General features: G+C 44.8%; 1 long non-coding RNA gene across 1 annotated transcript; it reads left to right on the top strand.

The window, feature by feature from the left end:
• The first annotated feature begins 362 nt into the window (after nt 1-362).
• LOC142929352 (uncharacterized) lies at nt 363-5,386 on the top strand. Its single transcript, XR_012945647.1, has 2 exons — nt 363-497; nt 3,431-5,386. It is a non-coding gene; the product is annotated as an uncharacterized LOC142929352 (long non-coding RNA).
• Nucleotides 5,387-26,137: the final 20,751 nt, after the last annotated feature.

Genomic DNA, 26,137 nt, shown 5'->3' with positions numbered 1-26,137 from the left:
ACGAAAACATCGATATCGTGGAGACTCGTACAGGGTCCTGAAGGAATTTTGCAGGTCCTGTTGCGACTCCTTCGTACAATGTCTGGAAGCCATCGGGGGTTGTGCCATCTGCAAAAAATAAACGTGTCAGAGATTTGGAGATGCAGACATATGATGGAGATGTATCGTGCGCTCATCTAGTTTGTTACTTCTGCACAACGAAACCCCACGATTATTTTGTTATTCATAATTGGCAGATTAATGTGACATAAAAAGAATAACGTGATGTGTTCTGCCCCACGGGAGGTGTTTGCCTCACGGCAGATGTGGGGGTGTGTGTACACAGGAATTTCCTGTTTTGATGCCGAGTTTGGTCACGTGACCAGGAAGTTAAGATTTAAGATTCCCTCAGCCACGCGGGTGTCAGCCATTACACAGAGTACAAAATGGAGGCACAAATAACGTCTCGGTGAACACAGGTGCATCTGTTCATTGTGGGACTTTAAGAAGCATTGTCTGTAAGTTCGTTTATGTTCTTATAATACTGGAAATGCTGTTATAATGTTAGAACGACCGTTATAATGCTGTTAAATTGTTATGATAAATATAAGGCCTAGTTAACAACGAAGCCTGCCACTTGCCTTATTATGAATGTTACTTGTAATTGAATAAGTCGAGCCAGACTTGTACCCATGTAACCTTATTGCGATCTTGAGAGCAAGGATGACGAAATATCTCATCCACAGTTCAGTGTTATGTGTAGTGCTGTATATGTAGGCTGCAGCATGGTGACCACACGATGTGCCTTTAACACAGTAGCTTATTCTCTTGTATAGCTATTCAGTACTAATGTAGGTTCCTGGTCCATCCAGGATCTATTGTTGAGTTTCATGTTATCTAAGACAATGTTATGATGTTGTAGAGTTCATTCATTGTATTGATATTTCCAAGTATTAACAGATGATGCATTTGTACTGCGTTTTTCCATCAGTTTTACCTCGTTCAATTCATTAAATACGTTTGGAGTCGGATGTTCACCCTGGCTCTGAAGGTTTATTGAATGCAAGGTTATCTACTCGGATAGTGGTGCAACGCAGCGCACAGCGAGGCCGATACATGATGAGTTTCAATGCCCATGCACTAAAAAGTAGTGGGAGAGAGCGGTGGCACAGAGGTTGAACAAAATGGGTTGCTGTGAACCTAGGGCTCCGCAGTTAGATTCCCAGTCACGGCTAACATCAGGTGAGTGATACCTGAACTGGGCCTGGGTTTACCAGCCTGTACTCGTCGGCATGGTGAAGTATAATCGAGGTACGAATAGGCCATCAAGCAGCACTGACAAAAGGGCTATAAGTTGTCATTGTTGTTGTTGATATCGCTAAGGGGAAACTTTGTGTAGGCTGGGTGGCGTAGCACATGCCTCTCGTTCAAGAATTTTGTATATCAGTCAATGTTATGTTCTTCATTAACCCGCTGCACGTGGAAGCAGATTGCCTTGGCTATTGTGATGGAAGATTACAGGAATGTGTGCTTTAGCCATGCACTGTTTATCTCAACGTGGCAGGAATGTATCGCGTGGCACTTCACAGCGATTCAGCTCGCAGCAATCACGGTAAATATTTAGAGGATTTAATGGGCCTGTGTAATTATGTTTTGATGAGCACCACATGTGTGCAATGCAGCCATTGAGATGTTTGAACAAAGTGAAAAAAACATAGCGTCAGCAGATATTTCAGTCTACTGTAACGATGATAATAGACGGTAACATTTCTTTCTCCACCATGTTTTTGTCACACAGTTTCGCTTTATATAGTGCCATCGTTCGTGCAAATTGCTTCTCGCAATCGCTGAGGAACCACCGAACGAAGCTGGAAGGCAGCAGTGAGTCGGCGAGCTGGCGCCAACAAGGGCCCAGGCTCTGCTGTCCTCTCGATATGTTAAAACGTTTTCAGCAAATGCAATGAGCGTTTGTACACGTGGGAGGAAACCAGAGCTCCCGTAAGAAAATCGATGCGTGCGAGGGGGCAACACTCTATCCCAGACAGAAGGGGCGGATGATATAGGGTCCACACTTTGCTGTACCGCCTTCTCCTGGCAAGCCAGGATATGATGGCTCCTCCTCGATGCCCAAGCAAAAGGAGTTTCGTAACATTTTGGGTGATCCATCAACCCCCTCACTTCCGCCACAGTGCTGGAATACAGGCCATGTGGGTAGCCACCACCACCCGGCTGTGGAGCTCCATCATGAACTGAAAACTAGGGAAGTTATTTTGTGTTACCAATTACATCCAAATCTTGCTTTTGTGTGTTGGGGAACAAAGCCGAATATTTTCGCAACATGAAACAACGCAAGACAGCAAACCATCATCACACCACCCATATGGGGAATGATGTCAGAAAGAACATTGGAGATGACGCACATTTGATGCCTCGTCAATTGGCATCTACAGCATTAACGCAACCAGAGCACAATGCCCATTTGGCTCCGTAGGATGAGTACATTTATATAACGAGTACGTGCCATGCAGCACCACTCAGCAGGACAATGAAGTACATACATAATCAGCCAATGCCGTAAAGACCATTGAACGATGGCACCAAAGCAATTTACTGGCTTACAAACCAATGTTACTGAACGGCTAAAGAACACAAGAGTTGAATTTATGCCATTTGTTACTGTTTCCAAATCCACCACACGAAGGAAGAGGTAGTGTTCACCACTCAAAGAAGGAACTAAGCACATTCCCAGTTCAACCGCAACATGAATGTTGCATTCTTTTTTGTGAAATTGTTGAGACCCGATTGAGACTACAGTTTGGTAGAGTCCTAAAAAGCTTGGTGCACGTCAAAATTCTTCACTTTGTTCCAGTGGCAAATGCATATCCTCCACCAAGTAGTTTGTTACCGGTTGTCAGAGTATGATTATATAAGTGCACTGTCTGGATAGTATAAGCGAAGTAATTATCGTAAACACACACTTTTATATACAAACTCCGATTATCCACAACCTGATTATCTGCAAAACCCGGCTTTCTCTTCCAAATATTTGGGGGGGAGGGGGTGTGACCATCCATCCAAATATCAGGGGTCCTGACCACCGTTAAATGTAGCTATTTGGCAAATAATTCCAAACATCTGGGACAAAGTGACAAAGTGGGTGAACAGATATTCATATTCTTTGGGTCTTTCGGTAAAGAACAGACTCTGCTGCCACTGTTGAGGTTGCTAGTCTTTCGGGGCCGCTAACATGGCAAGCAAACTCCCTTTCCATACCCACCTCATGTTCGGAGAGACCTCGTGGGACTGGCGAGCGCCTGAGGGGCAAGCACCTGATGAGTGCGACCTTGTTCTGTGGCGTCAACTTCATCTTTGAAAGGCATTCGAGGGTACCCAACGCCATTTACAGTTGGCCACGCCTCATTTAGTGACGTTTTTTTGTCACGTGCCACAGGTGGGCAAATGTCGGGGCTGATGCCCCCCTCCTCCTCTCCTCTTTTGACCTCCTCCCCTGCACGCCGGGCTGCCGTCGATCGAGTCATCGGCCTCCCCGCACCAGCGTCCTCTCTGTGGGACATGGCTCGTGGCTGGCTCTCCACCGTCTCGCGTTATTCTGCTACCCATTCCCCGTGTAAACCACCACTCACGCTGCGGGGGCTGCGGGCGCGCGCACACCCGGACCTGCTGCCCACCACGTGCACGTGCTACACAATAACTGTATGAATAAACATGCACCGTGTACCACGTGGCGCAGCTTCACTCGCCCCCACGCTCAAATTACACACCACGCTGACGCTTTCTCCACACACACAGAAATTACATGACGTCGGTATTCTAGGCTAAAGTTTACTACTGGCGCGACTGTAAGCAAACCTTGCATGGCCCGGAACCAAAACAATCCAGCGAGCAGCGTCCCAGCTGTGCCCCACCCTCCTCACCTATCTCTAACTGAGCCCTCTGGGAACCCTCACACTATCCCTCACCCCTCTTACGTACTCGCGATTCCTCACTGACGTGCTGGGAGTTGGAGGGACGAGGGTCCAGGCCTGGGTCGTGTCCTAGCTGCGCTCGTCAGCGTCACTCGGACGCTCGAGGGGCTGGAAGGCTGGCTGTGTCACTCGCTGACTTCAGGAGAAGAGACCCACGGTTGTCCTCCCCCCTTTTATGCCTTCCCACACCAAAGAGATCCCTGGCTAAGCTGGGCGGCCCTCTCGGTCAATCAGGTGCTTCCCTGCGTTCCTCAACTTTTTGTGCCTTTCCTTCAGCCCGCTCTCTGCCCCGCCCCCCTTTTCCCTAGTCCATTGTCTACGTACTCGTCCTCCTCGTGCTGCCCCCCTGCTGCTCGCTGGAAGCTCGGCTCCCCCTGAGGCCCCCTTCCCCTGTGCTGGGTGTGTCCTCATTGCGGTTCTCAGTGAGTTCGCCGTGGCCATACAATTTTAAGTTAATCCACAGTGCCGCAGTGCCATTCGGCCTGGGGGGGGGGGGTCTGCCAATTCCCTGGCCCAGAGAAACCGTGGAACACCCCCACGAGGGGGGCTCGCGGGTAAAAACTCAGGGGGCAGGTGACCCCCCCCACGAGGCCCTATGTGAGTGCATGTGTGTGTTCAGAGGGGGGTGCTGGGGGAAGAGCAGCGTCGGCCCCGTCGCTCGGAGGTGGCGGCGTCGTGGCCACGGAATCGGCAGGACGGCCTCGCTGCTGTGGCATCACAGTGACAGGCACGGTTCTGATGGAGCGGCTTCGCTGCTGTAGCACCACACAAACAGTCTGGGTCTGGAGCACGGAAAAACAAAGTTATTCGGCGAATTCTTCCAATTATCTGGGGTTATTTGTGGTCACGCCCCCCCCACCACCCAAATAAAGGGGTGAATCCCCCCTGGTTGGGACTCGGGATATATGGAACTGGGATAGCTGTCCTCCTCCCATCCCACCTCCCCTTTACTGCAGATAAACAGTTATGACTCTACATGCAGTAGTTTTGGTGATCGTTGTTATTTTCAGCTCTGAAACCAGGGGCCGATTTCGAATGTTCGGGAGGACACACAATTCATGCCAGCATTTGGTGATGAAGTGGCCATGTAAAATCTAAAATATGCCACGCACACAGTAGTATCAACCAAGGCTGATTTACAAAAGGCAGTGGTGCCAGTCAGGTGGCTATCCACGTTTCCTTTTGATTAAATGTTTTGCATATTCCTATGCATAATTTATGCTGACCAGTATTCCTCGAGAAAGCTTTACATGTGGACTATGAATGATGATACTTCATACACGACTCCCAGTTGACTGTCTGGTAGTGACTTTGATGGTCGTTATGAATTCAGATTTTCTTACAATGGAAAGACGTTTACATTAAGTCGCCAAATGTCACTAACACCACCAATTCAGTATAAATCGTTTCACCGTTATTCATCGCACTGTGTGAGAGCCAATTTATAACTCGGGACTCTATACACCGTGCTGCACAGCTTGGGTGGTTTAGTTAACATGCTGATCCACTCCCGACTGGACATCTGTGAAAAAAGATCACGTGACTATAGTAGAGCATTCGCATCGGTCATTCAACACCACCACTCACCACTCGCCTGACACCTAATAGCAGACTCTCACAAATCACACTCGCCAGGAGCTTCACAATCACCATTCCACCGGACACTAGGGGGCACCTAGGACTGGCTCGAACATCACTCGCCACTCAGAACCATTGATAGAAATCAAACTAGGGTTACAGATCCTTAATAGAGGCTTTTGGGTTAGATCGCACAAATATAAACGTGTCGTGAAACCCCCCCCCCCCCCACCACCCAACACAGCCAATTATAAGGTTTATCACGTAAAAACAGATTTATATTTACGCGCTCTAACAGAAGCCTATATTCTTGGTTCTTTCGGTAAAGTCACGTAGAAGGGAAACAATAAAATAATAAAAATATAAAACAATAAAATTCTCACGACGTTTCGACTGCAACGCAAACAATCATCATCAGGTGTGAAAACCACAGCAAGAAATTTTGAAAAAAACGCCACTCGGGTTACTGAGTAGCATGGTGCAGCGCGACAACTACTGCATCACCACCGAACCGCACAGATTAGTTATTTCTCTTTCCCACTCGGCTGCGCATTGCAGTCAAATGGCACCAAGTGTAGCGTTTGACTCTCCGTATCTTGCTGCTGCATGCCACGTGTGCTTGGGTGCAATTGCCACGTATAGTGATGCGTCTATTGTCGCTGTAGGTGAGTCGAGGGTACACGTGATGCAATGGTGACTCGCAGATTGGACCCTGAGCTCATGCGTACACAGGCCACGCCCAAAGAACACTTTATGGGAGAAAAAAAAGCTACGCGTAAGAGGGCACTATGCAGGGCTGGGCAGCCTGAATACGGGTCTATTGAGCAGATTGAAAATCTTATTTCTTGAGAACTGCTTTTTATGTTTAGGCTGCTGTCCTTCCCCCACACCTCCGATTAGCACGGTCAGCTATTTACAGTGCGAAAGAAGTTCAACATACTATACATATGTAATTTAAAGCTTGCGTGACTGCAGTAATTCATATTCTTAGCTCTTTCGGTAAAGTCACGTTGAAGGGAAACAATAAAATAATAAAATATATAAAACAAAAATTATTTCAAATGTTTCTTGCCGTTGGTTTTTCACACCTGATGATGACCGTTTGTGTTATGGTCGAAACGTGAGAAATTTTTTTATATATATTTTATTGTTTCCCTTCAACGTGACTTTACCGAAAGAGCTAAGAATATACATATGTAGTTACACAGCGCCGACTGCTTTCCAGCAGTGGCAACTGCGGTGGACAGTTAGCCCACACGCCGTCGAGCATATACACGGCTGTATGCCGGCAGGGCGGAGGAACTGGGGCAAGGGTCACAGAAGACCTCATCGAGAGGCCCCTAGAACCCGCTGGTGGGTTCGAGAATGGAGGCACGGCCAGGGCGGAGCCAGGCTGCGCCGAGAAGAATAAAAGCAGCGGAGAGCAAGAGCTCAGGGCTGCCGGTTCTGGGAGTGGACTCGTCTCGTTGTCGCTGTCGTCTTTGTCGCCTTCGTCGCTACCGCTTTTGCCCGATAATTGCGCGTCCGGACAGTAGTTTGCTGTCTCGGCCGACGCCGTCGGTGCAACGTGGTCAGGCTTGTGTCTAGGCCGGGCTGTACGGCAACGTGGTCGAGAGAGGAGGTGATCCGTGTGAGTGTGAATGGCCGGAGTGGTGTAACGGAATAAAAGGTGTCTCCTGCAACTACCTTGTCTCTGGATGTGTGCGCTACACACACACTGAGGAGGACACTACACATATATTAGCTCATGACGCATCGCATTTCACGACATTTTCTCTATTAAGGTTTTCCCATGCATGGTACAGTTCTAAAATGAAACACACTGCCCGACTTAATGTGTTCCTAATGATGACGCCAATGGTTGAAATATAATGAATTGGCTGTCCCTTCGGTTAACAAAAACGAGGTGTGGTGGGGGGTAGCGGCGGGGGGGGGGATAGAGGGAGGATTGGCTACGTACGGTGCGAAATAAGTTCAACATACACATGGTATTATGTGGTGTGTGGGCTGATGCAGCGGTGTCTTCGGTCATCATTGTAAAGATGCATGTTTACCGGCCGTGCGTGTGATGTGGAAGTGAACAACACTGCAACATAACATCGACCAGTCCCCGAATTTCGATTTAAAGTTTTCGTGACTGCAATGATTCATCTTCTTTGGTTCTTTCTGTAAAGTCACGTAGAATGAGAAACGTCATGAGAATATTATTGTGTTATTTTATTTGATCAATTTATTATTTTATTCTCATTCTACGTGACTTTACCGAAAGAACCAAAGAAGACAGTCCCCGAATGTTTTGTTCAGCCGGCCTGTTCGCTCTTTACGATCACAGCAGGAGAGGGGATGGGCTGGCGCTCATGTTAGGGTGACAGGATCATTTTACAAGTTGGAGCATCTCCAAGGGATTCTGATGGCAACCACTGCTTTTTTCTTCCAAGTAAGGCCCATTAAGTTATGTAGCTATTTTTAGGGAAGCGACCTGGCCACAAATAATAGCCCAATGAAGTGGCTTATCTTGTGGACATTTATAGCAGCGAAATATTCTAAATGCATGTTTTTAAATGTAGAGGGAAAAACCGGAGGATCCAGAGAAAAATCCATGGGAAGAGCGTGCAAACTCCAAATATACAGCAGACGTCGGGGTCGGTATCGAACCGACGACCTCCTGTATACCAGGCAAGGTAGTTAAAATCTCACCGCCGCAGTGTACTTTCTTCCTACCTCCCCTCCGTCCACGCCGTCCTTTGCCGATTGGGTGGAATGTCAAAATGGTGAATGCATCATGCATCATATTGAGTGTCCTCCAATAACCGATAGTAAAGTGGGCTGTAACCTGTATTATTTGGCACGATGTGTTACGCTTCACTTCACGTGTTGATAGTTTCATGCCAAACAAAAACGTGGTACAACCCAAAGAGCACATGCCTATACAGCACAACCACCAAACCCTGCACAGCAATCATTATTTGATTTTTGATCGAGCTGCCCGCCTCTACGCTGGGGAGCACCTTACACGTGCCAAGCGACTTGCATCTCATGTCAACACATTTGAAAAGGCATCCCCCCCTGAGTGGCAGGTGTCCCTGTGCGGCACAAGGTTGACTCAGCACCTGGCCTGCAAGAGGGAATGATTCTGCCAGTAAGCCGAATCGAGTATTTTTTTTGGAATTTGACAAATTTGTGCCATGATGCCTGCGCACACAGTGGCCTCCTCACTTCAAATTGCGTCACGGGATCTTTAACGTCCGCTGCGAAGTGCATGGCACGTGTGTTATGGCAAACACGCCGGCAGCAATAAACAGGGTGGCCTGCAAGATTGAAACCACAAAAACCTCGTCGACAAGTTGTGAACGCGCTGGCGCCGGACCATGTCCCCGTCCCCAGTGGTAAAACTTGTTGTTAATTTGAGGGCCCTTGGTTAAATATTCCATGATATGTTAATCCCCGAGTACAACCAGAATAGACGTGAGGCTCTTGTAATTACGTAAGACAGATGCTTAAGGGACATTAGGTTAATTAACTTTTACGTTACTTGGCATCGGAAGTTTTGGAATAAAACAAAAATCCACGCATTTCAATGTCAAGATTATACTTAGTGGTTAATTGCCGAGAAATGAGATATGCAAAACAAAATATATGACATTAGTCTCATCCAAATGGCACCCATGGTAGACTTTAGTACAATGCTTGGCGTTGCTGATAAGGAGAGGAGGCAATGCATGTTCTGCATGCAAGTATATCTGCAAACTTCTATGGGTGGGAACAAACCCCCCTGTTTTAAATGCAGACAATGTGATTTTTATGTTAATTGATATGCAAATGAAACAATTTTCAGACGTTACATTTTAAGTTGGCCGCATTTATTCCAGCGCAGAACGATGCCAAGCCAGTTCAGTTGTGTGTGGTGCCATTTTTCAAGGCTCTTAATTATTTTGCACGTGTATCCACTCTGTCCATTCCAAAAGCACACACACATCCACAACAATGGGCATTCTCGTGTTCTAAGTATGATACTCGTTTGATATAAAAGGCCTTTCTGTGTTTTCAATTTAAAATCAGCTGACCCATGTCACTCCACTGCTGCTGAAACTCTCAGAATTGCCTTTTATTCAACCAGAGATTTGATTTCGACGTGGTTCATAATATAGTTTTTGGGTCAAAAGGCGAAAAGGGTTCCATTATATAGCTGCTCAACTCGAGCTTTTAATGCGCTGATACGTGCATTGTCTTTGTACTGTAAGCCAATCAATACATGTGTAATGAGCGACTTCTGCGACACGTCGTGTCGAGGGTACTTCTTTTATTACTCACACTGGGCACAACACAGGCCAACACTTATTCTTCCTCACACTGAGTACAACACTCGATATTAACGTCTCTACTGGCTACACACAGCCGATCACTCAGTGTGGTCCCCTCGCCCTCACTCGTTCACTCCGCTGGCTGGCGGTGTGACGATGACGGCGATGGAAACCAGGCAGTAGATCTTCCCCGTGGCCGGATGACGGAGAGAGATGTCGGTGAACAGCGACACAGCCAGGACCCAGGACCCCACACACCAGCCCCGAGCTCCAGGTCCACTCCCCCTTATATCCCCCCAGGCACGGCTAGGCCCCGCCTCTGGCCACGCCCTCTTGTGGAACCTTCGAGCAGGTTCCCGGAATATCTCGGCTAACCCCAGATACCCCTCCTTCCCTGATTGGTTGTTACTTCTGAGCCCGTAACCGTGAATCCCTTCCCAGGCCAGCAGGTGTCACCCTGTCATTACAGTGTAATGACAGGGTGACACCTGCCAGCCTGTGAGGGTAATTGCGGTTATAGCTGCATTACATAATGCCTTATCATGAAGGGGCATATCTGGGGTAAAGGTTAAGGGCGGTGTCAGTCGAGAAGCTCCGGGAACCATCCCGAAGGGTCTAGTAGTTTGTAGAACGGGGGCGTGGCCAGAGGTGGAGCTTGGCCACGCCAGCTAGATATAAGGAGCACCGAACCAGAGCTTCGTGGCTGTTAGTGCGGGGTCTGGGTCCTGGTTGCGTCGCTGCTCGTCGTGATCTCTTCGTCTTCGACCACGTGGCTGGTTCTTCTGCGAGACCAGCTCTGTCACCACCGCTACGCTCGTCGCCCAGCCAGCGTAGCGCAGGACGGAGAGGGGCTGCGTGTCAAGAGCAGCCGCGGGTGTAGCCGCGTTATGAAGTGCATCGCCATGTGTGCTCTTAATACATAAGAAGCCTTCTACTGGACGTGTGTCGGAAGTCGTTCACTACACATGTGTTATTAAAGCATGTTTGTTTGCGTATTTTGTCACAAGTATGTGTAGTTAATTCAGACTTGATGCCTTGCAAAATGTATCTTATTTGGTGTTTGAACATCTTCACAGCTCATGTTTTATTGCCAGAAAGGGTACAGCCTAGTCTTATGTTTTCATACTTTAGCAATGTTAACAATGTGAAATGTAATAAACAATGTTACTGTAAATGTGTGTGGATTTCCCTACAACACACCGCTGTGCTGAAGCAATAATACATTGGCAGATTTGTTCCCGTGACAACTTCATGAACGTGTTGCGTTGGGTGGAGGAGGGGTGTATGACACACATTTTAATTATTATGCGATCTAACCACCCCCCCCCCCAAAAAAAAAATCGCCAATCAAAATATTGTCCGCGAGAGCATTCGTGTTAACTTAAAGAGTGAGTTGGTGAGTTGCTACGGTCAGTCAGAGTGGGGTAGCTCCTGTAGCCTTGTCTCGCACTTCCTTGCGTATGCTCCACGGTGAATGGAATTTGCTATTCATCACGCAAACTTTAGGGCGAACATTCAATGTCAAGCCCAGATGACAAATCCCCGTAGGCATTAAAGGCTACGCTTAGATTAGATCAATGAGCTGAGATTTTGACAGTGTAGCAAGTGACCCTGACACTATTTTGGAAGGTGCACATTTAATTTAATTATCAACTATTTTTTTTACCTTATTTTTTAACCACGTGTGTATTTTAATCAGTCGATCCATCACTTTGATATTTATGCCGCTTCCTTTCAGCACGTTGAACAATGTTCATCACAATTGCACGCCGATTTTATTTTTAAACAGCTTGTGACGTCTGCTCGAGGCAAAATGCATGAACCACGTGGCTTAGCACATTACTCTAGTGCAACAAATATTTCACCATCACCAATGCTGTTCATGTCATCGCATCATGCCATTGCTTCCTTTCTGATGCCAGATCCTCAATTATTTTCTGTCGAAAGCCCAGCCTCCAGGGTTCACTCTTACTTTATCCGTGGCGTTATTGTTTCATTAGAATTGGTAAAATTGCTTGCTCGTTAGGCAGATATAAGGAGCTGGCAGAAGGGGGCTCCATCTAGGAACACACCCTACAGGGTCATTGGTCTACTCTTCCACGTTGACTACACACAAGCAAGTATCCATTTGTACTGCTGGGTGGATAGGTCGGTCGATTTGAGAAACTTTTCCATTTGTTTTCACCGTTAAACCGTGAGATATAATCAAACCAACAACATCTGGATTGCAAGCTCCTCTTTAGGTTGATATCAAATATACTTTGTCAGACAGTCGGTTCTGCTATAATGCAGTTTTCATAACGCGAATTGGATATAATGCGATTAATGCATTTTGGAAGACATTTTTTTTACAAGGCGGATGCGAATTGGATGTAACACGACTGAGTGAACAGAAGTACGTCGTGCGAGCAGCAATAAGTGGTTGTACAGCTACCTCAACGTAGCATCGTACAAGGCGGGATGCTGCTGGATGCTTCTAGATGCTACCCACGCGCCCAGGCTATGCATACGCATTTCACGTGTTATCCCGGACTGTACTTTACCCCTATAATTATATATAATTTTTTCTAACGCAATTTTTCCATAACGCGGTGTTCTTCAGGAACGCAACAGCCACTGCGTTATAGGAAAACAGACGGTACTGTAATATACACTGGATCTGCTACCTTTCGCAAATTCCCTGCATTTTATTCAAATAGGTGGATTTCACGAAATTCGTTGTAATTGAGATTGTTGTTTAACAAGGTCGCTTAAAACGGGAAATGATGATGAAGTATACTATGATGCTCTGCCAAAAAAAATCGAATAACTACAACTATTGTTGCAGCTATTGAAATAATGTCCTCGGCAGTCCTGGCATTGCGATGGAGTGGTCTTTGCTGACGGATATTGTTTCTGACAATTGACCATAAAAGCCTCGTTATAGCAGCATTCACATGAAGAGTATACTGTATATATATATTTTATCTGGGGAGATTTTCTGATGGAAAAAAAGTGTTGCATTTTTTTGTGTTTTAGAAAAATCCACCGAGAAGACGCTGAATTCTGTTGCAAGAGGGGAAATATGAGTAGGCGTCTACAGGTACTTACATTATATATAATCAATTGAACTGCAGGTGTATCAGAGTCGTGGTAGTAAGATATATACTTCGGGTGAATCAGAATATTGATTTATACTGGAGGAATCCGATGAGCTATCAAGGTCATTTTCACACACATGTCCAGTCGGGGCAAGGGGTAAGAAGGTTACGTTCAGAGTGGTTGAAGTGGTTGTGGTCACATGCCAGCGCGAATTGAGTTTCGCCGACTGGCATCAGGAGACTGGTGGATGTGGAACAAACGACGTTGGCTGACCGGTATTGTGTTGGCGTGTCCTTGGTTTGACTGTCTGAGCGTTATACCGCAGCCTATAGGCTGGCTGCCTGACCAAGTTCAATGCATTTGTAACGTTGAGTAACTAAGTTACTCAGTGCTTCTCTAATGGGTTATCGGATTCAACATTCATCCGGGAACCACTTTGAAAGGGGGACAGAATTTTTTATGGGATTTTGTCCTCTGTTGCCACTTATCACCTGTTGGCATACAATATCTGACTCCTGCAAATGACCTGACAGCAAGACGTGTCTTTTTTTATCCTCCCCAGGATTAGCAGCTCTGCAGAATACACGCTGCTGACTTAGGGAAACTCTTTCCACAAAGTGTTTGTCCCGTCGGCTTTTTTTCTGTGAAAAATAAAATAAGCTATGACACTTTTGAGGCTGCAAATGTCGCGTACAGACTGCAGATGAATCCCATCTCACAGGATCACGTAACCAGTAAACGTGCAAACGTAGGGGTCAACTTTGGTCCAACATTAACCAACGTTGGGCCAACGTGGGTCCAACATTATCCAACGTTGGTTCAATGTTGGTTCAACATTAACGAACGTTGGCCCAACGTTGGTCCAACATAACGAACGTTGGCCCAACGTTGGTCCAACATTAATCAACGTTGGTCCAGCATTGGTCCAACATTACCAACGTTGTCCTAACGTTTGCATGGTTGCTTCGATGCACAGTGTTCTTGGTGTACACATAAAGCAGCAGGAGCAGCAGCTTTGTGTTCGTCCTCTGCTTGTTACACTCACCGTGTGGACATTCCCCGGGGCTGTATCTGCACACTAAAGCACTTGCAAATCATGTGTATGTGTGTGAAACGTTTAACTGACGTTTTTTTTTCCATTGCGATTGTTGTAGCGCATGTTGTGCGTTATATTTAATTTACTTGGCTGAGAAAATTAAGTTTGCATAATCTTAGATTTTTTTTATTTTAGTGTTTTTTTCGCGCAATGTTGGTATTTATACTGTACATAGGCTTTTTTTTTATTCCCAGGTCCATGAGCTTTTCGCATGCTGTATTTGTAAATTTCCTTAATATATGTGCTTTCTGGAATTTTACAGCAACTAGCAACACAGATTTACAAATTTCACATTTTTCAGATTTTCTTTAAAGGGCAATTCACATGCAGTAAACTTGATATAGTAATGTTAATTTACATTATATACTCATGTAAACGTATATTCGTGCTAACAAAAGTGGCATCACCATATTAGCCACGTAAACGCACAGAAGGGACCTATAGGTGATGACCATTTCCTGCGACGTCACACTTTTCAATCAATCTGAAATCACAAAAAAAAACTTTGGATGATCCAAACATTTTCGTATCTTGGCCTGATTTTCAGATTCCTTGGGCTGATCAATAATCGGGAACACATTTGTGTGATATATAGTCGTGTTAGTTTCTTGAGCACAAGTAGCAATAATAATTTTCACTCGTAAGGCACCTTTCGCTAAAATAGTCTCAAAGTATCACAAGTAATATGCCAGCAAGAACAAGGGATTACTGCATATGCCGCTTTTGTTCCAACTGTCAGCCTAGCCATTATACCACAACAGACGAATTATGTTGACTGTATTGTGGCAGGTAGTCTCAGTTTATGTGTCTGAGCTTCAATAGATGTCTGCGCTATTACTTGAACTAAACAATAATCCTAATCACTTATTTTTCCAGGAAAGCCACAGTGAGTCGTACGACTCTCTGTTTGGAGGGTGCTGCTACATTTGGCTTTTTATTTTAAGATATTTTCAGTTAACTAACGGTGAGTGTTTATTATACATGTGGGAGGAAACCGGAGCAACCACGCGTGTGAAGGGGCAACATTCGATTCTGCCTGTTCCATACGTATGTATATAAATTGAACTTCTTTACACCATACGTAGCCAACCGTGCTAATCAGGGGCGCGGGTGGGGTGGGGGGGGATGGACGACAAACTAAACACTAAAAGCAGTTCTAAAGAAATGAGTTTTCAATCTAGATTTAAAAGTGCATAGCTCCAGTGGCTTCCTCCAGTAATAAAATTTTCCACCGTAAGTCGTTGGCGGTGGGAATGCGGCAATAGCGTTGGTCGTGAAAGCCGATGTGTTAAACTGGAGCCAAGGCCAATGACAGAACGCACGCTGAAAGTGCTGATGCGGGAGCCCCTTCTTGGCCATTGCTCGATGGCTAACGTAATTTAAGGCACCGTGGGATAACGAGACGTTTAGCTTGCCAAAGCGTGCACTTGGCCCGTGATTTAAGCCCGCCGAGCTTCCGTGAGATTTTTTGTTACTGTTTAAATGGCCAGTGGCACAGGCCAGCGGCTCGCAACCGGAAGATTGTGAGTTCAGTCCCTGGATGGGGTTTGGCTCGGCCTTTCATCCCACCAAGGGGGGATTAAATGATGGCCACTTTTGGGGGTGGGGGGAAGTCAATCGTGGTTGTCCTGTGGACAGACTTGCCCCTGCCCTAAGATGGAGGAATTTCCACCACTGAATCAAGTGTGTAAATGGGGGATGATCACTCACTGAATGCTCATTTGAAAAATATAAAATCACACTGAATTAGATTTAACAGCACCATCCAAAAATGTATTTAACATGACCACCCACACAACACGAACTTCAGTGTGCTATCTACGAACAATATTTTCTTAAATTTCGATTTAAAGCTTTCGTGACTGCAGGGATTCATCTTCTTGGTTCTTTCGGTAAAGTCACGTAGAAGGGAAATAATAAAATAATAAAAATCAAACTTTAAATACAATTCTCACGACATTTCGGCCACAACACAAGTAGCCTTCCTCAGGTGAAGAAACAGAACTGTCGGAAAGACATTGCTCCAAAGAACACTGCTAAGCTTGGCAGCGTATTTTAAGCTGGGTGGGAGGAGCAGAGCACCTTGACAATTTAGCATTGAAATAGCTGTGTTAATGTGAGAGATTAGCAGGATGTTAAAGTCCGAAATTAGCATGTAATTGGGAGATTAGCATGATGTTAGTGTGAGGGATTAGCATGTAACTGGTCACGGAAGTAGCTATGTTAAAGTCAGAGTTTACATATCAACAGAGGCATTCAGTATATTGACGCTAAAGAACAACTACCCAACTATCATACAATAAACCGATGTGAAAGAACTAAATATAAACTACATCAATATAATCAATGTACTCAATATATTCTGCAATAAGCTGAGCTATTAACATAAAGTAACTGGGTATACACTACACTATATAATGAATACCATATAGTAAACTGATAAAAACTAAAATATAAACTACATCAATATTATCGATACACTCAATATACTCTCCAATCAGCTGAGCTACTAACAATAAGTAATTATATATATTCTTAGCTCTTTCGGTAAAGTCACGTTCAGGTGGACGAGTCCATCTATGTTCGGAAAAGAGGAGCGGGGAGACGAAAATAATGGATGCTGTCTGAAAGCCACCGTAAGCGTGAACAATCAATTAAGACCCACAATGGTTTATCAAATCCTTCCAATGATTGCTAAGCCAGAATCCATCTTCTCGGTTGAAATTCTTTGTGTTTGTATATGTGGATAGCCTCATGAACGAATCTCTCATGGTAGCCAGATGGCTTGCGAAGAACCTCTGTCTTGGAGAAGTCAATGTCATGTGAGCCTACTGAATTATAACAGTGATCTGCCACGGCCGAGGTGTTGGTCCTACCGTTTTTTAGGTCTGCTTTGTGTTCACGAATGTGGTCCGAGACATGTCGTTTGGTTCCTCCAATGTAACTATTACCACAGAGGCAACTTAGTTTGTAGACGCCAGGGTATTGTATGTCCGGAATCACATCTTTTACAGACGGAACCAGATCACGGATTTTATGTAATGTATTGAATCGGACCTGGATCTTGTGTTTATTAAAGATTTTGGAGATCTTTTTTGTGATCCCTGCAATGTAGGGTAAAGTACTGGTTTTGAATGGCTCCTCAAGAGGGTCCTTCTTCATGGTTGGAGTGATAGCTTTGCGGATTGTGTAGTCGGAGTAACCATTAGCCTTAAGAGCTTGTTGTACGTGCTTGAGTTCACTGGCTATGTGTTCCTGGTCGGATATGCATTGGGCTCTATGGTGCAGAGTCTTGATGAGGGAATTCTTCTGGGATGGATGGTGGTGGGAATCCGGTTTCAGGTAAGCATCCGTATGGGTAGCTTTCCTGTAGACAGAGTGGCTCATTGAACCATCAGGTCTCTTTTTTATTAGGACATACAAAAAAGGTAGCTTGCCATCTTTTTCGACTTCCATGGTAAATCTGATGGCTGGGTGTATGGAATTGATGTGGTGGTGGAATTGGTCTAGAGCAGGACGGCCATGTGGCCAGATAATAAAAGTGTCATCCACGTACCTCTTCCATAAGGTTGGGCGCAGAGTGCCAGACTGCCACTGGGCAGACTGCCACTCTGCGCCACGTGGTATACAGTACGGTTGGTAGAATAATACATAATGTAATATTACAAGTCTAATATTTTTATAGTCTAAAGTATAGGGTAGTGTATAGTAACGCATTGTATAATTAAATGGTGGGGTTTGTCTATGGCAGTATATATTACGGTGTATAGTCGTGTAATGTAGAAAAAAGTTTAGTTGGAGGCATATCAATATAATGCATGTTAGAGCTTACATTGGGCTGTGTATACGATATTATACAATGTAGTTTAGATTGGAAGGTATAACATTGTAATGTATAGTAGTCTAGTTTATAGCATAGTTGTCACGCAACACAGGACAGAGCAGCGCATCGTGGCTGTTTCTCTCTCTCTCCCCCCTCCTCCGTTCCGAGCATAGATGGACTCGTCCGTCTGAACACAGCTCGTCGCTTTCCGTGGTGCTAACGTTGAGGAAAAAAATAAAAATAAACCGCCACTTTTTTCGACGTAGAATTGTAATGTATAACGACTTATTGTTAGTAGCTCAGCTGATTGGAGAGTATATTGAGTTTATCGATAATATTGATGTAGTTTATATTTCAGTTTTTATCAGTTTACTATATGGTATTCATTATAGTGTCGTGTATGCCCAGTTACTTTATGTTAATAGCTCAGCTTATTGCAGAATATATTGAGTACATTGATTATATTGATGTAGTTTATATTTAGTTCTTTCACATCGGTTTATTGTATGATAGTTGGGTTGTTGCAGTTCTTTAGCGTCAATATACTAAATGCCTCTGTTGATATATAAACTCTGACTTTAACATAGCTACTTCCGTGACCAGTTACATGCTAATCCCTCACACTAACATCATGCTAATCTCCCAGTTACATGCTAATTTCTGACTTAAACATCCTGCTAATGTCTCACATTAACACAGCTACTTCAATGCTAAATTCTTGTGTTGATGTGTAAACTCCTTTGTCAAGGCGCCCTGCTCCTCCCACCCAGCTTAAAATACGCTGCCAAGCTTAGCAGTGTTCATTGGAGCTCTGTCTTTCCAACAGTTATGTTTCTTCACCTGAGGAAAGCTACATGTATTGCAGTCGAAACGTCGTGAGAATTTTATTGTTTTATATAAATACATTATTTTATTATTTCCCTTCTGCGTGACTTTACCGAAAGAACCAAGAAGATGAATATTTTCTTAATCTACTTATAAAAAAAAGACATTCATATGCTGAGATTATGTAATGAAAATTCACCCACATAGTGTCTGCAAATGTGTACCTTGCTGCAATCGTGCAAAACAGTTTATGCAACTTTTATATCCAAATATTTCATCTCCCCACACTACTCGCCGACACATGCAAATTCACGAGCAGCAGATTTACTGCTATATTGAAAACCCATTTATGTTTCTTTTACTGCCTTTGTTAATCCAGTGCTGATTGAAGGCCTCTCCATGCCAGGTTGGCCATTGGGGTTGTTTGACTTATACTGAACTTCATGCTGGTTATTTTTTATTTAAAACAAGGGTGAGAAGGACTGATTCACATAGCACTCACAATTGACGTGAGCTTTTGCCTGCAATTGTAGAGTTTTTGACTGCTATACATTTCCACGTGGTAAGCCACTTCCTTGAGTTATCATTTGTGGCCGGATCACTTCTGAAAAATATCTATGTAGCTCAGTGGGCCTTACCTGTTAAAATAAAAAAAGTTAAGTTTAGAACTCAGGAGGTCACCAGGTTCTTAGTTAAGTGCGCTAACCACTGCGCCACCGCCCCATCAAATTGTTTCGTACCAAATGGAAACCGTATTGGTAGAGCCACGGTGTTATGGGACCTTATTGCCATAATTAAAGGCTAAAAGCAATTTTTAGTTTTCCCATCAGTTTGATGCTGGCAAAAATGATCCCAAACATATAACTGCTCAACCCGATCTATAAACACGTGTGGCATTGCCTTTGTACTGTCAGCCTTTTGGCGTTCTCTGGTCTTACACTGGTGAGACTCGACCATAAGGAAGGCTGTCTCTGCTGTAGGCCAAACAGTTTCAAAGACAATGCTTATATTATATCAAAGCGTATTTGTTTTCTTGTTTCGCCACAGGTATGTGTTGTTAATGCAGACTTGGTGCCTTGCAATATGTACCTATTTGGTGTTTTTTTAAACACCTTAACACCTGTTTTATTGCCAAAAAAGGGAAAGCTTATTTGTTTTTTCCAATAGCCACGGTGGTAGAAAGCAGCCGACAGACGTGAAATAGTTTGGGAGCCTCAATCCCTTTCCAGAGCCCTCTCCGTGCACACAGCATCCCACAGCTGCCAATGATGCCTAGGCCCTGGATAGCCTCTCATCATGAAGGGGGCTTTCTTTACTCGCCATCGTCAGTGGTATTTACAGAGCGCGACGACAAGAAGCGCTACTCAATGTGCCATCCATGTTGGAACAGAATCGCACCTCGTGCTTTGCAGTCGACGTCACGTGACCTTTTAACATATTTTTTTTCCAGAATGAAAAATCCCAGACACCGAACTGCCAGTTTGCTGTTTTTTTCCTAATTGGCTTGCATCTCGTGTGGTTATTTGATTCGCTGAAACAGCAAGATGGGAGATAACACCTCACCTTCCTCGAATACAATGTTTGCACAAATAGATTGAATTTGATATCCTTTAATTCGGTAAGTGCATTTTTTCTCGTTATCTATTGATTTTAATGGGAGTCCTCGGTAAGATTGGCATAGCGTGGCTGGCATGGTGCTCCTCCCCCCCCGCGCTATTTCATTGAACTGATGCCTGGGCACCTGTGACCCCATTGGGCTCGGTGCAGTTTTACCGCCTGCACACTTGATAGATATCTCACTGCTGGAAAAGAAGCTTGAGCGCCAAAATCGTGACTATTATCTGGTATTTAGAAAGTGCGAAGGTGCCTTTGAAAAGTTAACCATGTTGTCATTGGGTTGTATTTCGGTTGTTTACCCAGGAATGCCTCCTTAAGTCCCAATACTCTTTTTTCAGGAGGGTCCTGCGAAGGAATTAGCAGCAAGGTGGAGATGCTGCTGGGTATAATCCCAGCTGAGTTACTTTGCAGGTAACTTCTAACAATTGGGATGTTTGGCCAATACCAGTTATAGTGTGTGTCATTAGCTACGAGAGGAAATGGAAGAACTCAGTGGAGACCCATGCAGAACAGGGGGAGAATAAACTCCACACAGAAAGGAGTCTGGAATTGAATTTTCTCCCTCTGAGGTCTGAGTGTTACCACTTGGACGATATGAATTAATGGAAATGTGGGTTATGCCACTTCACAACCCTGGCAAACTTTCTGTTGTAAGACACTCTACCACCCGACGTACATAGATAAAGAAGTGTAATTGTCACGTGCCAATTATTGTTGTTTCATCTCACCGGTAAGTTGAAGAACAATTATCACAACCAAATTAGATAGTAATTAGATACAATGTTTCAGAATAAAGTCCGGAAAGTCAGAACAACCGTGTCACCTCACCTGGCTTGTTAAATAAGTGAAATGACATCGCAGAAACAACCAATCAGATGTCCACCATTACAAATTGATTCATTTTAAAGTTATTCTAATTCATGTGGGACAATGACTAACACCGTTAAACGCTCGCACGCATAACCATTTAATGTGTGTTGGCTATGTCTAGTGATGGAGGGTCTTATGTCGAAATGTGTGCCAAATCATTACGTGGCCTAACCCATCACAAATAAATGATGTATCGTCATATATTGACTGCGATAACCTACACGTCCGGGCCCAGGTACAGTTTACTCTGCAATACAAAACACATTTCCTCAACGTGTGCGGTCAGGCAGATCATTTTCAACGCCGGTGCACTTTTCACACGTATCGCGGCAAGCCACGCCTGAAAGGTGGTTGAGCCTCGTTTTTTTATTTTTCTTATTTCTTGTAAATATTTTGCACGTGAAAAAAAATCCCTCTCGGTGGAAAATCTCGTTTTCTGGGGTGGTGGTGGGGGGGGGGCATGGAGTGAACGGGTGAGTCCGTTGGTGTTAATCGACGCGCGAGCCATCCGCTAAGCATCGGAGCTAAACGGAGGACCCAAACAGATTGCCCTCACGCGCATCCTTGGGGAAATTGCAGATAGCATACGTGTGCATTTTTTGTTGTTGCCGTGGCCAACAACGATGGGTGAGATCTGCCGCAAGCGTTTGTCCCGTGAGATTTGTCTTGTTCGGTTATCTGTCGAGTGATTGACCGAAGATAAAAAAATGGATGGATGAAACATCTCCTCGTTGTCCTTTCCTACCGACAAGAAGAGTTGGTACAGATTATTTAACAAAATTAACATGTTATCTGAGATACTGTGGATAAGCAATCATAGTTAAAGTGAGTTTTTTTTATCTAACTTTTTTTTCCGTGGATATTTCCCCTTATTCCAGAGCTGATCAACTCCAGTGCTCTTCTGTAACCTACAGTATTCATGCGCGTTTTCATGTGGACGGCACTGTGAGTGGAATGATTGACTCAACGATCGGGACGGTTGACTTCAAATCCTAGTTGGGGGGTTGGTCAATTCAGGCTATCGTCAGTGCCGATTTGTGGTAAGTAAACAATGCTATGGGAAGACTTGCCTCCGTCATAGGACTGTGGAAATAGCACCTTTGGTTCAGTTGTTTTGTCAGCGGGGATGAGCACCAACCCCTCGCTTGTTCGAAGAGGGAGACGCAGAGTTGGCTTTGACCGCGACCGTATCGCGTAAGATATACATCGTTGTGTACCGACCATTGTATATTTGCCCTGATCAAATACGACCCTGACACCGGTTGTATATTTGGAATTTGCATGTCTCTCTCCCTGTGGTCGCGTGGATTTTCCTCTGGGTCCTCCGGGTTTTCCTTCCAGATTTATAATCAACATGTGTTTATAGTATTTGGCTGCTATACATTTCCACGTGATAAGCCACTTCGTTGAGGTATCGTTAGTGACCAGGTCGCTTCTTTAAAAAAATCTCTACAGCTCAGTTGGTCTTACCTGTTAAATTTGCATTTATTTTTTGATATTGATCGCAAAGAAAAACCTCTCAGTGTTAAATTCAATAAATTTGTGTAGACTTTCATTCCTGACATATTTTGTCCCACCTACCAGTATGTCGGTTTTTCCAAACCATTATGACCGACCAGCGGTTGCTTAAAGAAGCAAAATTCTTGACCCGTTTCAGCACCCAGAGGCAGACTTGTGGGCCAAAGAATGCTGAGTTGCCAGACGTTGATGTTCTGTTATTGGCTAACGCAGGTCATCATGAGTTGGAGTCCGGGGGGGGGGGGGGGGAGCAAAACTACAAAACAAACAAACCTCACATATATACTTATATATTTTCCGACAACTAAAATTGATTTACAAAATGTGCTTTTATTACCTAGGCCTTGTGAGAGTTTGAATCTTGGAAGACTTCCACACGCTAAAAGAAGGGACATTAATGATTGTAATTGCTTAGTTGGTTTTAGGCCTTTAGTTGAGGGGCACATTATAACATACACTGTATTATAATAATAATAAAATGCCAGCTATTTGTCAATCCACTGCTGGATGAAGGTCATCCCTCACCTTGTCCGTTATACGGTGTTTTAAATCAGATTTCACTACGCTGGTCAGTGCCAATGTTAATTGATGTTGAACTTCTTTTTTCACCCTCAGCAGCCAACCGTGCTTATTGGAGGTGCGGGAAAGAACAATAAAAATGGATCTACCCCTCGGACCAGTTTATAAATCACTAGCCACTGACGTGAGCCGTGTCTGGGACTCAAACTCGGGCGAGCAGCTTCATCGCGTGGTGCTTGAAACACGGTGCAAACGCAACACCCTCCATGCTTGAGAGCAATGTCGAATATCCGCACACCCATTGGTATTCTGTCCTCGGTTCCCACCCTTGCCCTCAACACTGGCGATGCTGTGATTGTCTCGTTATCTGACGTGTCGCAAATAATTTAGGACTTTCTGAAGCAGGCTGCCAAGACCTCGGCGTAAGTACCGGGCCATAATTTACATGACCACGCTACTGCCTCTGTTTTGGGGCATAGTTATAAGCAGCAGTTAAGAGCGTCGTCAGGTTTTGCTCAGAGTTCGTTAAAAATGCATGCCGGTGTTTTAAACAGCCTAAAGTTAAACGTGCAAATAGGACACTCCTCTAAAAGCCAACGTTTATTTTGTATACAATCGCCCAATATTTTACCACTGTATTTTTTCGAAGTTGATTGGAATGTCGCGTGTGGTGGAGTATGGTGTGGCGACTCCAATCTCTTTGTCTGGTCAGCGTTGAAGAGTAGGTTGATATACCCTCTTGGAGGGCTATCTGGAGCTCCCCGTAGTGGAAGTCCTTCTGCCAGGAGTGGCATGAGCAAGTAATGGCAGGGCTGCACCTTTTACTCTCATTTAGCGTGGTGTTTAGACTAGAATGTTGGATAACTGCTGAAATTAGTAGGGTATTTTAAATTACTTATGTTCTGTTTATGACGAGCCCAAACTATTTTTTTTTAAATTGAGATAGCGCTATACTATGGTCTGCCTTGGTCAGTATTCTAATTGTTTCCTTTTAGAGACTTTTTTTAAGGATACCTCCAGACCTAGTTGTTAGCTTTGTTGATTTGTCAACAATTCTATTACAGCACGTTTTAAAGGTACAGCTCTGTATTGCATGTAGCGAGGCGCCCTGGTGGCGAGATGTTATCTGCCTCACCTATTGTGCAGCTGATCATGGGTTCGATCTCGACCCTAACGCCTGTATATTTAGAGTTTGCGTGACTTTTTTCCGGGCTCTCCAGTGTTTCACTCCATATTTAGAATCAACGTGCGTTTCGAGTATTTGGCTGCTATACATTTTCACGTGATAAGCCACTTCGTTGAGCTACCATTTATGGTAGCAAGGTTACTTCTGAAAAATAACAATATAGCTCAGTGGGCTTTGGCTGGTAAAATAAAAAAAAATACAGTTCAGTTTTAGTTATATTGTATCATGTTGAACTTCTTACACAACGTACGTAGCCAACCACGGCCACATCACAGTTGGCAGAAAGGCCTCCACGAGCGAGAGCTGTAGAGAACACCCGCAGATGTTATTTGGCTGACTCTTCCACACTCACCGGACGTCTTTAAGGAGGAAGAGAGTGCCCACATTTGACCCTACCGTGCGCGACCCGTCGATCGACTAACTGTGGCACACCCATTTCCACTGCTTGGTGGACAGTGGCGGGGGTTGGATTAAGAAACTCGCACTGTTGTTTCAGTTGCCAAGCTAAGAGGCCAAGATATCGAATCGAACCGGTGACCTTTTGATCACAAGTCCAGTGTGCCAACCATGTCACAACCTCAAGGTTCCCATATGAAAGCACATCTCACTAAAATCTTGTTTGGTACGAAAAGCTCGCATCTCAGACATTGCAAATAGAGGATATCGCCTGGCAGTCCCATCAATCAGTCTGAGTGTTGTCGGTGACAGGTCTCTTGTAGTATCTGCGTCAAAATTATGGGACATGTGCCCATGGACATGTCGAGTTTTCATTTGTGGCTCAACAAAGCGTGGCTTTTCGTAATTAATGTTCGATGCGATCTCTCGCTGATGGGAAAGAGCACACCTCAGTGTTCGAATGCGGCGCACGCGGTTGACCCCGGCCATTGGGCTCACCGTGGAAGATGTGCGAAGGGTGCCTTGGGGTAGTGTTTGCAGCACAGGTGTGTGCGGGAGAGTGTAGTGGTTAGCGCTACACTGCGCTATGAACCCGGTGACCCCCGAGTTCGATTCCCGCTCGCGGCCGCCAACACCCCGTGACGATGATCTGAATTGGTCCTGGGCCTTCCCTACGTCGACTAAGTCTCAAAATGAGTACCTGGTGCAATATGTAAACATCGCCACTGGGGAGACAAAGGCGGCCGGGCATGGTGTGTGCCAGCCTTTATAGGTGCTCGACAATCAGTACATGCCCCAACAGTATGTTAAGGCTATACGGGGATCTTTGTTTTTGTATGAATATAAGTACAAATAGGTGTCTGATTATTGAGGCACGGAGCAAAATATGTATATGCCACAAACCCCTTGAGGCAACGGAGCCATTTATCACCGAGTAGAATGACCTAAAAATGACATCATAGGCCGTTCCTTTATACCTTTACATTTTCCTACTCGTCCTGCAAAGCTGTGGTCCTCTTCATTGGTGCAAAATGTGATCTGCCCCCATGGCTGGCACGGATCAAATTCTTACAACGATTTTCTTCTCTGTCAGGTCCGAGACCATGCAACTCGCTGCATAAGGGAACTTAAACTTATTTTGGGTGGAAGTTTAGGATCCAAGGGCAGTGTTTGATCAATATTGTGTAACAGACTCAGCATTAGCCACATGTGCTATCCAGCCACCCCATAAAACAGTTTAAGTCACGCCGCCTGGAGATCTGTTTGACTTTACCAATAACATTCTGGGGTTTAAACATGTACCTCGTCGATATGTTGTAATATAACCCTAAATGTGATGTGAGAAATGCAGCATTTAATAGG

This window comes from Petromyzon marinus, chromosome 29 (assembly GCF_048934315.1).
Source record: "Petromyzon marinus isolate PM22_M1 ecotype Great Lakes invasive population chromosome 29, UKy_Petmar_22M1.pri1.0, whole genome shotgun sequence".
Classification (NCBI taxonomy): domain Eukaryota; kingdom Metazoa; phylum Chordata; class Hyperoartia; order Petromyzontiformes; family Petromyzontidae; genus Petromyzon; species Petromyzon marinus.
Note: the sequence above shows the minus strand (reverse complement) of the source record. Positions and strands in the feature narration are given on the sequence as shown.